Genomic DNA, 13,169 nt, shown 5'->3' with positions numbered 1-13,169 from the left:
ATGTCAAATGGCTCAGGGCCCAGTGCCATAAGCCTGCAAGCAAAGGTAGCTCTTTTCCCAGGAAGCTTGAACAAGTCTCCACATATCTGATTCCTAACAGCAAACCTCCTCCTGCCCATGTTGAAGTTGTTCATTCCTGTACTGAGCTACTTGGGTCTCAGCAGGCAGGCACCCACCACAACAAACACCAAAACAGAAGCTTCTGGGTTGTTTCAGCCTTGTTATGAGATGCAGCGAGGAACGGTCTCACACAGTGGGGCGGCCAACCAGCTCCTTGCAGAAGTGGCCACAGGACACCATACCTGGGGCATGCTGGCAGGGGACAGGCTGCAGTATTTGCTTGCTCTGCAAGGCTGATGGCAGACTGTTACAGACACCAAGCTCATCTTTAAAACATATTGGGAGTCCACTCATCTTTGTGTGTCATACTGGTTTTTAGATCCTCCCTGGGAAATCTGTGCCAGCCAGAGCAGAATGGGGGGAGGGACACATCTGTATGCATCTGTGTGCATGTGTGCAGTCTTGTTAATGGAAGTATGCTTGTTAATGGAAGTGTGCTGAAATGGCAAAGGCAGACTTAACATGAAGGTTCAGTGTTTTCAGGCCGCTTTTTTTCCAGGATGCTCTTTTCACTGCTGTAATGTGATGAGGTCATCACGTTTGCTGGGACAAGCAGATGATGCTCAGCACTGATTTTTCCCCACTGAAGAATTGCCAGTGCTCATAACGTGCCTGTGCACGTCACTCACTGCTGGAGAGTCAGACTGTGTGTTTGTGCAATGAAGTGGATGGTACTGTGCTGGCATATCTCTCTGTCTCTCAGTGGTGCCTCTGTTCAAAAGAACTGAGAATTACTGTCCCCAGGTCAGTGCTGTGCTCTGCTGTTCTGTCACAGACTGTGGCCTTACTGCTGTGTTTCCTTGAAGTTAGTTGACGGGAAGGTCAGGGAAATAGAGCTAGTCCTTTAGAAATATAGATGAAGTATTTATAAGTGGGCCTATTTATTAAAGAATCGGGAAAGGGATAACAGTGGTGTTGACATGCAGCCTTATGTTGCACTTTTTATCTTTACATCTTGCAGCTATTTAGAAAGATGGGGCTATCCTGTTCCCATCCTGGAGAAGGAGAAACAAGGCTGGAGTGGAGGTCTTTCCAAAATCACCCAACAATCAAGGGGGAGAGCTAAGCGTGGAACCCACATCCTGAGAGGAATTTCTTGTCTTCCGCTCACAGTGACACTCTGCCTAAGTAAAGAAAGGTTAAAGCCTGTACCATAAAACTCAGAAGATTAACTTAAGGTTTTGTATCTGCATACCCGACTTAAATCATTCTGGTTGTCTGAGTGCTGAGAACCTCTGGAAATCAGGTTACCTTCTAAAATAAATTCCAGGGTACTAATTTAACAGCAAATTCTCAGGCACTCGTGACCTGTTTCTTAGAGGAATCAGATACCCACTAATTTCATCGACATCTCCTGCATTTCAGAAAACAGGCCACCAAGTACAACAAGGCTCACTTAAGCATCAACTCCCACAGAGGGACAGGACTTAGGACTACCCGGAGGTGTCACTGGGACTGTCTCAGTGCTGCCTAGCCTGGCGGTGATCCAGGTTGTGGAGACTAGGCAACTCTGAAGGTACCCACGAGGCTCTCCTGAATGTCGGTGTTAGCTGCAAGGAGAAGGCTGCCTTGCAAGGCACAGACTTCAGTTCTCATTTGCTTGGGACAGAAACCAATAGGGTGTGATTTAATCAGGGTAAAAACAATTCAATCCTTTATGTTGAGAGAGAATCAAATGATGATGGAAAAACGGTGTCTCATCGGGAGACTGCTATTAGAAAAACACAGGACAAAGTCAGATCAGAGGGCAGTGGCTGATGTGAGCATGCATTGTAAAGATAAATACCAGAGCTGAGTGTTAACACAAGCTAGCTATGATGTAATCTCCTTAAAAGCCTTTTTTCCACAAGGCCTATAAATGCACTGCTTCTCCAGATCGTGCTTTAGAGAACAGATTCTCCCTCTTTACTCTCTAACCCCATTCTCATCCAAAAGACCTTGGCAGCTGAAACCATGTTTTGCCTCTACTTGTGGGGTTGTGCCTCAGTTCTGGTGGGTCCCATCAACTTCACCAACAACCTAATAGGATTAAGGCTGGCAGGTCTGGTCCTCAGCCTGTCGATCCTTTGGAACACAGACTTTCCCTCCATACGTTGTTTGACAATCCATTGACTGCTCTGATCTGTGCATTGGCATCCTTCCATAAGTATGTAGAACTGTTCTCTAGTTTTCCTCTGCAGTTGTACAAAACCAATACAGGTTATCCTACAAGCTTAGCATCATCCCTTCCTGGACACCCTGTGGGATCCTACCTTGTTCCCATCCGTAGGTCTTGCCTGCTCAGAGCTCCTAGGCACGGTGTCAGTGTGCTGGCTTGGGGCAGAGATTTGGCACCTGCCTGGGAAGGCAAAAAGGGAGTTTTTTGCTTCCACCCCATAATGTAGTTTTGGCCAAATCAAGTGTTTGTGTTTACTCTCAAAGAAGAGGCAACATGTTCCAGAGGGTAGGACTGGCCAGGAGTCAAAAGACATTTTGTTTCCTGGCTCTCTCACAGAGCTGCAGTGACTTTGCACAAGCCACTTCCTCACAATGTGTTTCACTTATGTCTGAGAGACCAATAATTTCACCTGCTATTATTTTATTTTGGTCCTTATTATATGTTCATTTTCTATAGGAATCTCAAATCTGCCAAGGAAAAGCAGCTGCAGGACACCTACCAAGACAGCACAGCAACATGGGGCTTTAGTGAAATCCACTGCAAAACCCAAACCTAAATGCATGCAGGTTCAATAACCTCTAAAGGTTAGATCTTGAGCATCACACTTAAAACTCCCCCACCCAGCTGCTCTCTTTCTCACTGACTGTATCCAGGCTCAGGGTTTTTCACCTGCAGTTTCTGATCTGTTTCTTGCAATGAGCCATGCACTACTCTATTGCCTGTGACCTTCCGAAAATTCCTGCAGAAGTGCCCCATTCTTCCACCTCCTGCACATTCCAGTCTCAAAAACTAAGCATGTTTCTTGTTTCAGAAGGGAAGTGTTTTTAGAAAGGAAGAAAAAACTAAGGAGATGAGGGAACCAAGAGTGTAGAATAACAGCGTCTCCAGTGTAAGAGCTGCGGGGGAGGGAATTTCTCCAGCCTCAGTCCCACACGTTTTTATTATAGCAGAAGTTCCCGCTGCGTAGTGATTGCAGTATCCCCCTTAAAAGTGTAGTAGGAACATATGCATAGAACAGCTGCATGATATAAACTTGTCTGCAGCATAATGCAATAAACAGAAGTATCATCTGCTACAGGAATAGCTGATTTCTACCAGTGTTATTTAACCTAGCTGTTCCAGGGAGGCCGTAAATCAGGACAGGCTTCTGCTGAGCACACCGCTATTGCCTGGTTGTTTACCCAAATGGCTGCTGGCACTCTGGAGATGGCCCTAAGATTACAGGCAACAGGAAGGGTGAAGATCTATAAGGAAGTTTTAAAAAAACCCAACAAACAAACAAACAAACAAACAAACAAAAGAAAAAAAACACACAAAACCCCAAACATAAACAGAAATTTTTTCTGGAATAAATTTTGCTCCAGAATTACGTGATTCTTCTTTTCTTTAAGCCAGTTTGTTGCACATCATGTGCAGTTACAGCCACGCTCCAGAGATGAGTGAGTTGGCGTAGGATATTGCTGGTCGGAAGCAGTTCTTTGGTCTTTCCTCACTGGGTAGTATCTTCCTCCTGTTCTGTGTGCAGGATCTGAGGGAACAGGTCCAGCAAAGCAGCTTTCTGGGTCATTGCTCACTGGGGACTGTGATAATCCAAATTCTTTCCATCATGTTCAGATTTACTGGAGATGAACTTGTCCCAGGTGGTCTTCGTCTATTATTGAAGTTGTTGTCTAGTCCTGCTTTACATTCCTGCTGTGTTGGTGTAGTCCCTTGAGTTAATGGTGGCTGTAATAATGACCTGGCTTTCTGTGGTATCCATCCTGCACCCTTTTTACCCCCGACTCTCTAAACGGGAAACAATGTGTCCATCACTTTGAACAGAACAGCCCTGAGAAGCCACAGTGCTGTGGGAGTCTCATATTTTATTGTATTTCCTGGAGTTAAGCCACCTGAGACTGTTTTAGTGTTTGGAACTCTCCTTTGGAGCTTGCTTTGTTTCTGCTGCTCAGAGGGAAGCAATGGCAAAGCAGCAGCAGGGCTAAGGCTGTCTCTCAGCTGCTGTGCCAAGAAGCTGCAATGACAGAGCACCTCCATGCTGGACATTTAAACATCACAGAGCCACACAATGGTTTGGGTCAGAAGGGATGTTTAAAGCTCATCTAGTCCAAACCCCCTGCCCTGGGCAGGGACACCTTCCACTACACCAGGTTAGCTCGAAGCCCCATCCAACCTGGCCTTGAACACTTCCAGGGATGGGGCATCCACAGTTTCTCTGAGCAGATATATGCAAGCATATGGCAGTGCACATGACACCGCCTTGCTTTTCTAAGATGGTCTGCTCCCAGTATCTCACCTACGTGGTTTCATATCTCCCAGGTGACCAACTGCCAGGAGGGGGGCAGTCTTGCCCAAAGCCCTCCAGCCTGCAGTTAAACACATTTGGTTATAACCATGTCTTACCATGGGCAAAGAAGTTGCCCCATTGCAGTCCTGGCCAAATTCAGTTTATCTTTCTTCAGTGTATAATTGTGTGTTCATGCTGCTGGCGACAGCACCTGGTGCCACCATAAGCTCATGTGATTGAGGCTAGACCCGCTCAGACTCCTCCCGTGTTGACTCCACCATAGCTGAAATCTGGGAATGCCTCCACCCTTCCCTCCCAGAGTCCGGTCACAGACTTAGCTCTGGCTTTGCTGTGGGGTCTGGAGGCTAAATGCTGATGTCATCAGGATTTATTAGTAACTGATGACACCAAACTGGGAGGGAGTGTCGACCTGCTGGAAGGCAGGAGGGCTCTGCAGAGGGATCTGGATAGACTTGAGAGATGGGCTGATTCCAATGGGATGAAGTTCAATAAAGCCAAGTGCCGTGTCCTGCACTTTGGCCACAACAACCCCCTGCCGCGCTACAGGCTGGGCACAGAGTGGCTGGAAAGCAACCAGGCAAGAAAGGGACATTGGGGGTACTATTTTGAACGGAAGCTCAACATGAGCCACATTGCACAGGCGGCCCAAGAAGGCCAAGGGGATCTGGTCCCTGTAATCAAAATAGCGTGGCCCAAGCAGGAGCAGGGAAGTGATACTTCCCACTGTACTCTGCGTTGGTGAGGCCAACACCTGAGTATTGTGGTTCAGTTCTGGGCCCCTCAGTTCAGAAAGGATATTGAGGTGCTGGAGCGGGTCCAGAGAAGAGCAACAAGGCTGGTGAAGGGACTGGAGCATAAGTCCTATGGGGAGAGGCTGAGGGAGCTGGGGTTGTTTAGCCTGGAGAAGAGGGGGCTCAGAGGTGACCTCATCGCCGTCTATAACTACCCGAAGGGAAGTTCTAGCCAGGTGGGGGTTGGTCTCTTCTCTCAGGCACTCAGCAATAGGACAAGGGGGCACGGGCTTAAGCTCCGCCAGGGGAAATTTAAGTTGGATATCAGGAGAAAATTCTTTACAGAGAGAGTGATCAGGCATTGGAATGGGCTGCCCAGAGAGGTGGTGGATTCACCATCCCTGGAGATTTTTAAACGCAGATTGGACGTGGCACTGAGTGCCATGATCTAGTAAATGGACTGGATTTGGACCAAGGGTTGGACTCGATGATCTCAGAGGTCTTTTCCAACCCAATCGATTCTATGATTCTCTGATTCTATGATTCTGAGGAACCACTGAGAATGTAAACACAATTAACAAAATTATTTGCAGAGGTTTCATTTATATGGATGCATAGGTATACCCCTTTATAGACATACATTAAATATATATATTATATATATCTCCTTTCTATGTATATATGTGTGTTTATACACATACATACACACACATATACATGTATATGTATGCACATATGTATACACATATATGTAATCATATATTTTGTGTGTTTATATGTGCAAACACCAGGGAGTTTCCCCCACAGCACACAGAAGCCTGACATGGTTAGACAAACCGCTTCTTCATCAGTCAGTGGAAAATGTCAATCCTTCCATCCTTCCTTCCTTTGGTGAGCTTGTCTGCACCTGATCACCAGCCTGAGCATTGCCTTCTACAGGCAGCTGCAGCTGCCACATGAATGAGAGCTCAGGGTTCCCTCTGGCCACACACAAGCCACAGGGCTCTGCGCTGGGGCAAGTGTGAGGATTCGTGTCATGCTTGGCTTCCTGCTCCAGGAACAGGCACCAAGGTCGCCCACCTCCTGATCAGCCTCCTCTCCCCCATCCTCCCAGGAAATTTTCCACTTAAATCCAAGAATGTGGAAGGGAACACGTACTTTGCCTATTCCCAAAATGCCTTTCAGGATAACAGCTGAAGATCTATATTTGTGTCAAGGTCTAGCAGCAACACCAACTTCACTAGCAGGCTCTTTTGAAGGATTATTTTCCTGTGCTGGCTGGCTCTGGTTGTTAGCAGCCCTGGCTACATACAGTGTGTTTCTATCACATGGATTATCCAAACACATCTGTAGCATTTCCTACATGGTGAAATACAGCAAACAGGGGGGACATGAGCTGATACTGTCTCACGAATCTCTCCCCATCACCCCGAGTAAGGTAACAAATCTTGCTCCCAGAGAACCCAGAGCCTCCGGGGCACTTATGAGCATCATTATGCAGATGGTGGGACAAGATCCTCAGCTGGCACCAGTCCCATGGCTGTGTGGACTGCTACTACTTTACATCTCTTGAGTCCTTGGACTTTTTTTATTAGCTGCCTAAAGCTTCTTCCGGATGTACAGTTAAGTTAATCAGCATTAAGTTAATCAGCACTCACTTTAGGGTGAATTTACACTGCTGGGGGGACTAAAGGACCTTATGTAAAAGTAGACAAGAGATCTCAGGCTAAGGACTGAAATCAGCTTTCTCAAAACAGATATAGGCACGTGATGGAGGCTCCCCTTTTTTCTCATGTTTTATACAGCACTATACTCATAGAGTAAATGTCCAAGCCTTGGTATCAGTGTAACTGTTCCTTCTGTAGGGTTTCTCCTCACAGAACCCAAGTTATTTCACATTAATCAGGGGATTCATTGCACCTCTATTCCACAGGGGCTTCTATAAGGCACATTGATAAGACCCAAACTGCAACAGACACAAAATCCATCTCCATATTTAACTGGGATTTTTTTCATATACCTTAACATCTGAAATCATATCTAAACCTCTTCACATTTTCTGAGCTTGTCCCTGCATCCCAGTGTGATAATGGGTGTAGAAACTAGTGTCTCACAAATGGAGATGTCAACGTGCAACTAATGTGAATATATCAAAATAATAGAGCAAATAGGAGGGAAGATGAAAGTAGAACTACAAACCTTGGCTTAGCCAACAGATTAACAGGTGTCTGGAATATGTGACATACATAGAGATTGCTAAAAACACATTGCCTGCATCTCCAGTTCCCTTTAAGTTGCATCCAAGACTGATAAAACATTTGAGGCCCTTGGTATATGAACCTGCCTTCAAATAAAATCTAATCCTGCTTTCTAACATGCTAATTATAAGCGCATGGCTTATAATAGCCCTACAATAGCAAGAGAAGTGCTGCAGGAATAGAGATGGCCCCTGTCTGTTGTGAATATACAATATTAACACCAATAAAAAGATGTCTCATAAAGATCATTCTGACAGCAATCTTGACCTTTCTGCAAGAACAGGAATAAAAGCAGGAGGAAAAATCGTAATCAGTTTTGCTTTATCTTGGAAGCTCTCTTCCTTTTTTAGGCATGAAGTTACTATTCTTGTAGAGAGGTGATGGGGGTCACTGTCACCCTTCCACATCATATCAGTGGACACTCACCAGCTGCTTGAAGCTGAACCTGTGAGTGAATTGACACACTCAGACCTCAGCCAGAGACAGCTCCCCTGGGATTGCACATGGAAGCATGGGTCTCTTCCTCCCTTAGCTATTTTCCAGCTTAGCCCTGTGTTTGATTTTGGTTTGTTCTTTTTGTTTTGCTTTGCTTTGCTCTGCTCTATTTTCCTTTGGTTTGCTTTGCTTTGCTTTGCTGGGCTGGCTGATGGGGGATGGCTGGTGGGAAGGGATGCCCTGATACAGGGTCCCTGTCTCGACATTGCTGCTGAGGGCTGCACAGAGGCACCAGCTCAGCCCAGCAGGGCCCCCATGATGAAACACTTTCTGTCTTCTGACAAACTTGGTGGTGTTACTTTGTCCCGGCATTCCCATGCAAAGAGCGATTAGCCTAAAACCCATGTTTGTAATGGAAAGTAATAACCCTAAACAAAATAAATTATAGGAGCACTAGAGTTCAAAAATACGAGCTTCATGAAGTACAGCCAGGACCACTAAAGATAACCTCATGGTGTATCCAAGGATTACAAGTCCTGTTTCTATATCTGTCTCAGGCAGTACAAGAATGTGTCACTTTTATAACTTATACAAAACAATTTAATACTTAACCCAGAAGATTAAAACAGCTTCATCAGAGTTTTTTTTTGTTTGTTTTGGAAGCTCAGAGCAGTTTTGAGAGTGACCCATTGAGATTTAATAAAAAGAAATCAGAGACTTGCAATTTTATGTAAGCATTCTTTCCAGTGATACAACCTCTATTTTTGTGCCTGAACATTGAGGGAAACCTTCTGTAGCTGAGTTAATCTTTCCTGGTATGCACATTTCCAGCTAGAACCATGTGTGGTCAGATACCTGCTAACATTAGAACTGGAGCTGTGTCTTTGTGCTGAGCCTTCAAAACAAACTTAGTCAAAGAAAGCAGGTGTAAGATTTTTGTGGTGCTGAAATAGTTTGCAGGATGCCTTTGCTCTAAAAGTACTTTTTCATGAATTTGTTTTCAATAAGTTGGATCCAACAATCCACTGTAGGTGTGAAATGAGTTTGTTCATTGTATTTATTTAGGCCTGGTGCTGATGGAAATAAGAGAAGGTGATGGCCCTCTAAGAGTAAACCTTACCAACTTCATGTACTTCATGAATTTAAAGGCCAAGAGAAAAAAGGCATTTGCTCGTGTGGACTTTACAGAGACAGAGCATTTTCTTTACTTGCTCAGTTCTTATTCTGAGTCCAGCTCTTCAGCTGAATTTAGACTTCTTACAGGAAAAAAATAGAACCTAAATTTTTCATTGGAATGCTTGACCAGAGCTGAAAGACTATGGTAATGGTTAATTATCCCTAATGATAATAATTACCCTATTTCTAAGCTAAATATGTTTGTCTCTGTTTGTATTGGAGCACATTCCTGAGTCATTTACAAATTCTACCCACATCCTTCACCCTATTCTGGGGCAAATGGGAGGTCACTATTAAAATTGCATATTATCTCAGCAGTGACTTTCCATTTATAGTTAGATTTCGAGACATACCAGTTCTCTGGCTTTTAACTCAATTTATGTGTGCCACACTTACTGTGTGGCTTTATAGTTTCATAACCCCAACATTATATCGAATTAAGTCAGATGTCATATCAAAGTCTAAGGTTATCTCACCAGCACTAATACATCTACTTACCAAACTAGTAAACTCCTCAGAAAATATCTAGGTGTTTTGACAAGATGTATCTTCCTAAGCCTGTGCTGTTTAGCATCAATTATTTATTTTAATATTTTATTTATGGAATGAGATATCATTATTTTGGCAAGATTTCTATAAGGATGTCAGACTGTGATTGCTTAGCTTACCCTTCTTATCTTCTTTAAAATGTCATCACTTTCCTATCACTTTCCACCCAGCAGTGTGTTCAGTGTGCAGAATGATACTTCAAGGATTAGGAGAAAAAGTACATTTTCCTGAGTTTTTTGCTCTGTCTCCATTCACCTGACTTTGAGAACAGTGAAGAGCAACCAGGAGTGAGTCAAACTAGGAAGCAGTCATGCTGTGAGCAGCTGAAGCTGCTCACGTGAGACTGGTGATGGGTGCCAAGGGAGCACCCACCATGGCCAGGCTGGACAGTACTCAGCCCTGTGATGAGGATGACAGGACTCCAGGCACCCAGGGATGTCCTCCACTTCCCAGATACACCGCTGCAAATGACAGCATTATGTGGCTTGTTGTTTCTTTACACTTTTTTTGTAAACACGAGTGTAAAGAGCACAGTTCGGTTCTGAAACCATTGCGGGTTTTTAAGGTGTTTGAAAGAGGTGGTACAAAGAAGGAGGCGACTGTGAGAATGGTTTCCCTGCATTTCATCAGAGGTTTTTTAAGACAATGAAACAAGTGGACAATGACATTGTTACAGATAGTGTGGAACATCTGCTCAGTGTGTTTTGTAATGATTTCAGTACCTTCTTAGAGGAGGGTTTGGGACCCATATCTTTGCTCCTCCAGAGAGCGCCCAAGAAATACATTTCTATTCCATGCAAAGCGGCACAGTCGCAAGAGGTTGTGGCAGCTGCCCTCACCCCAGGATAATTTCTGATCTTTGAGGGCTTATTGACACATGTGGGCTCAGCCCTTCCCAGATGAGACCTGTTTTTTCTACACTGCAGTGTGCAGCTGGGCTCTGGGAGAGCCTCCCCAGCCCTGGGGTGCCTCAGGGAGCTGTGAGCTCCAGCCCATGGAAACTGAGACATCTACAGCTCCCTAACATAAGGAGCTCAGTGTGGGACTCAATAAGAGGCATGGTGAGGCATCTCTGAGGACATGGTGCTTCCCAGGCACCTTGCTGGCTCTTTGGGAAGTTCCCCTCTCAGCTGACATTTCTAGCTGCACACAGAGTCATCCACGAAGGCCAGACTCAGCCTTCCCATCAGCATAAGGGATTAAAAGCAGTTCTGCTCTTCCTCAGAGGATAATTGTGAGGAGAAATGCATTAAGGACATAGAAATGCCAGGGTAATGAGGGCTATGTGAATGCATACAGAGAATGGCAGAAACGTGCATGCAACTAGGAGCTTATTAAAAAAGGAGTGGACATTTCTAAGGAAAACAAGATTACCTAGCACTACAATAATAAGGGGTAGAAATAGAAAATAATTTTTAAAGCTGTGTGAAGCCATGAGCCACTAAGAAAAAGGATTGCAGTGTGACTTCTTGTGCTTCTTTCTGAGTGCCTGATCTGGACCAGTGGGGAAGGGAACTGAGCCAGATGGATTAGGAGTCACCTCCACATTAGCAGTTCATATTTTCCTGTCATTAATGACTGCATACAAGCTGTCAGAAGCAATATTTACTATTCAATCCCACATATATCTGTTTATTCTCCATGTAAAAATACAGTGATAAACCATGAAGGAGCACAGACATGTGGCAAGCATGGCTTTATACCCTGTCTCTACCATTTGTCAGTCTCATTTGTTGTGCTGAGGAGCAACCCAGTCTCACTATCATTTTGCTTTATGACTAGTTTGGTTGATCCTGCCTTTGAAGAAGAACGAGGATTAGATAAGGATAGCTGCACTTCTCACATTTTCTGTGACCTCATCAAATTTTACATGACACCTGATGATGGATGTGTTTCCTTTGACTTCACTGCAATCTTTTGTGTTTTTCAGGACAACATGAGAAGGGTAAAATTGACCTTGAGACTGCCTGCTCCTTCATGCAAAAATTTTGTCATCTTTGAAATGCCTTTTGTTCTGGAATCTTAGAAAAAAATGACATTGAAAACTTTCAGAGAATATTAAAATCATTAGCTTTATCACAACAGAATAAATAGTTCCATCACCCACTGAAAACTGACTTCTGCAGCTGACATAGTAATAAAGTAGAAATTCAGTTACTGGGACTGTCTAGGAGTGGACATAGAAGCCAGAAGCCAGGAACCACTAGTTTTTAAAATCACTACATTTTTCAGCTTTCTTTTTCTCTCCCATAGGGCAAAAAACAACAAACAAATGCAAAAAACACCCCACCCTCACAGTCAATATATGCACAATCAATGGAAGGCAATATTTGCTAGACAACTATGATCATAATGATAGCATGTGTTGAGGGCTGATGCATGTGAGAAAGACAAGACCTTTTATTGGTACCACATGCTGAACTGCCCATAAATTATCAGGCTGTTGGGTTTATTATTTTGATTACTTCTTACAGTGCTTTACCTAGTCTTTTCCTAAGGTGCCCCTGGAGATTTCTTGGGATGAATGTTGCCAACTCCTCTATGCCTCTTGCAAATGAAAAAATAATCTTTTCTCAGTAATTCTGTAGTTCAGGATTTAACCTGTTAGGAGTTAATCTAAGGGTATGTGTATGTCTTTTCCTAATCAAACACAAGAGATAAAGCAGAGGTCAAATCACAATAAATAATGCCAGACTAATGACATATTTTACTTTGTGCAGCTATTTGTGATGTATGTAAAAGGGAGTTCAGAATATCAAATTAAACAATTAGACTCAAAAAAGACCTTTTTGTTATTTAATTAATTATTAATTTTGCTATTTAATTCTCTCCCCTTCTTAGCTGAGCACGTAGATATAGACAGTCCCATTGACTGATTCATTATTAAACTTCATTTAGGGTGACTGAAATTCTCATGGATTTATGTGATTGCACATGCTGCATTAAGGGTCTCTTTGCCTGTCATAATACACTGATACTGCTCGTGGCATTGGCTGTTGCTCACCGTTCTTCAGGAAATAAGTATCCCCCCAAAACATGGGAAAAGGAACATGGCTCCAAAGAAAAATATATTAACTAAACGCCACTGAATACGAAATATTGATTGAGTAATATTTACATAGAAAATTCTAGCCCCAATTGTAATAGGAAAAATGTAATAATAACTGCTTATATTTTCAGAAGTTAACATTTTTTAATGTTAACATTTCTTAACTGTTTGACTTAGAATTAAAAGACACTGCAATGAAAAAGAATCTTGTCAACTATAATACTCTGAACATAATTAATAAATGTAATAGAATTCATATTCTTTTAAAACAAATCCCTCTTCCTCACTCAAAGGTTACAGTAATATTAGCTGCAATATGGATTGGTAGGCACTGCTGCAGCTCCCCAGCAAACCTCCCCTAATGGGCTTTCAAAACCTACTCTTATCA

At 43.5% G+C, this 13,169-nt stretch overlaps 1 protein-coding gene across 3 annotated transcripts in view; it reads left to right on the top strand.

Annotated features, from left to right (window-relative positions):
• Window positions 1–13,169, top strand: part of PRIMA1 (proline rich membrane anchor 1) — a 54,740-nt gene that overhangs the window by 18,642 nt on the left and 22,929 nt on the right. The window lies entirely within an intron of this gene.

This window comes from Pipra filicauda, unplaced genomic scaffold (genome assembly GCF_003945595.2).
Source record: "Pipra filicauda isolate LSUMZ 115617 unplaced genomic scaffold, ASM394559v2 scaffold27_size4233163_pilon, whole genome shotgun sequence".
Classification (NCBI taxonomy): Eukaryota; Metazoa; Chordata; class Aves; order Passeriformes; family Pipridae; genus Pipra; species Pipra filicauda.
Note: the sequence above shows the minus strand (reverse complement) of the source record. Positions and strands in the feature narration are given on the sequence as shown.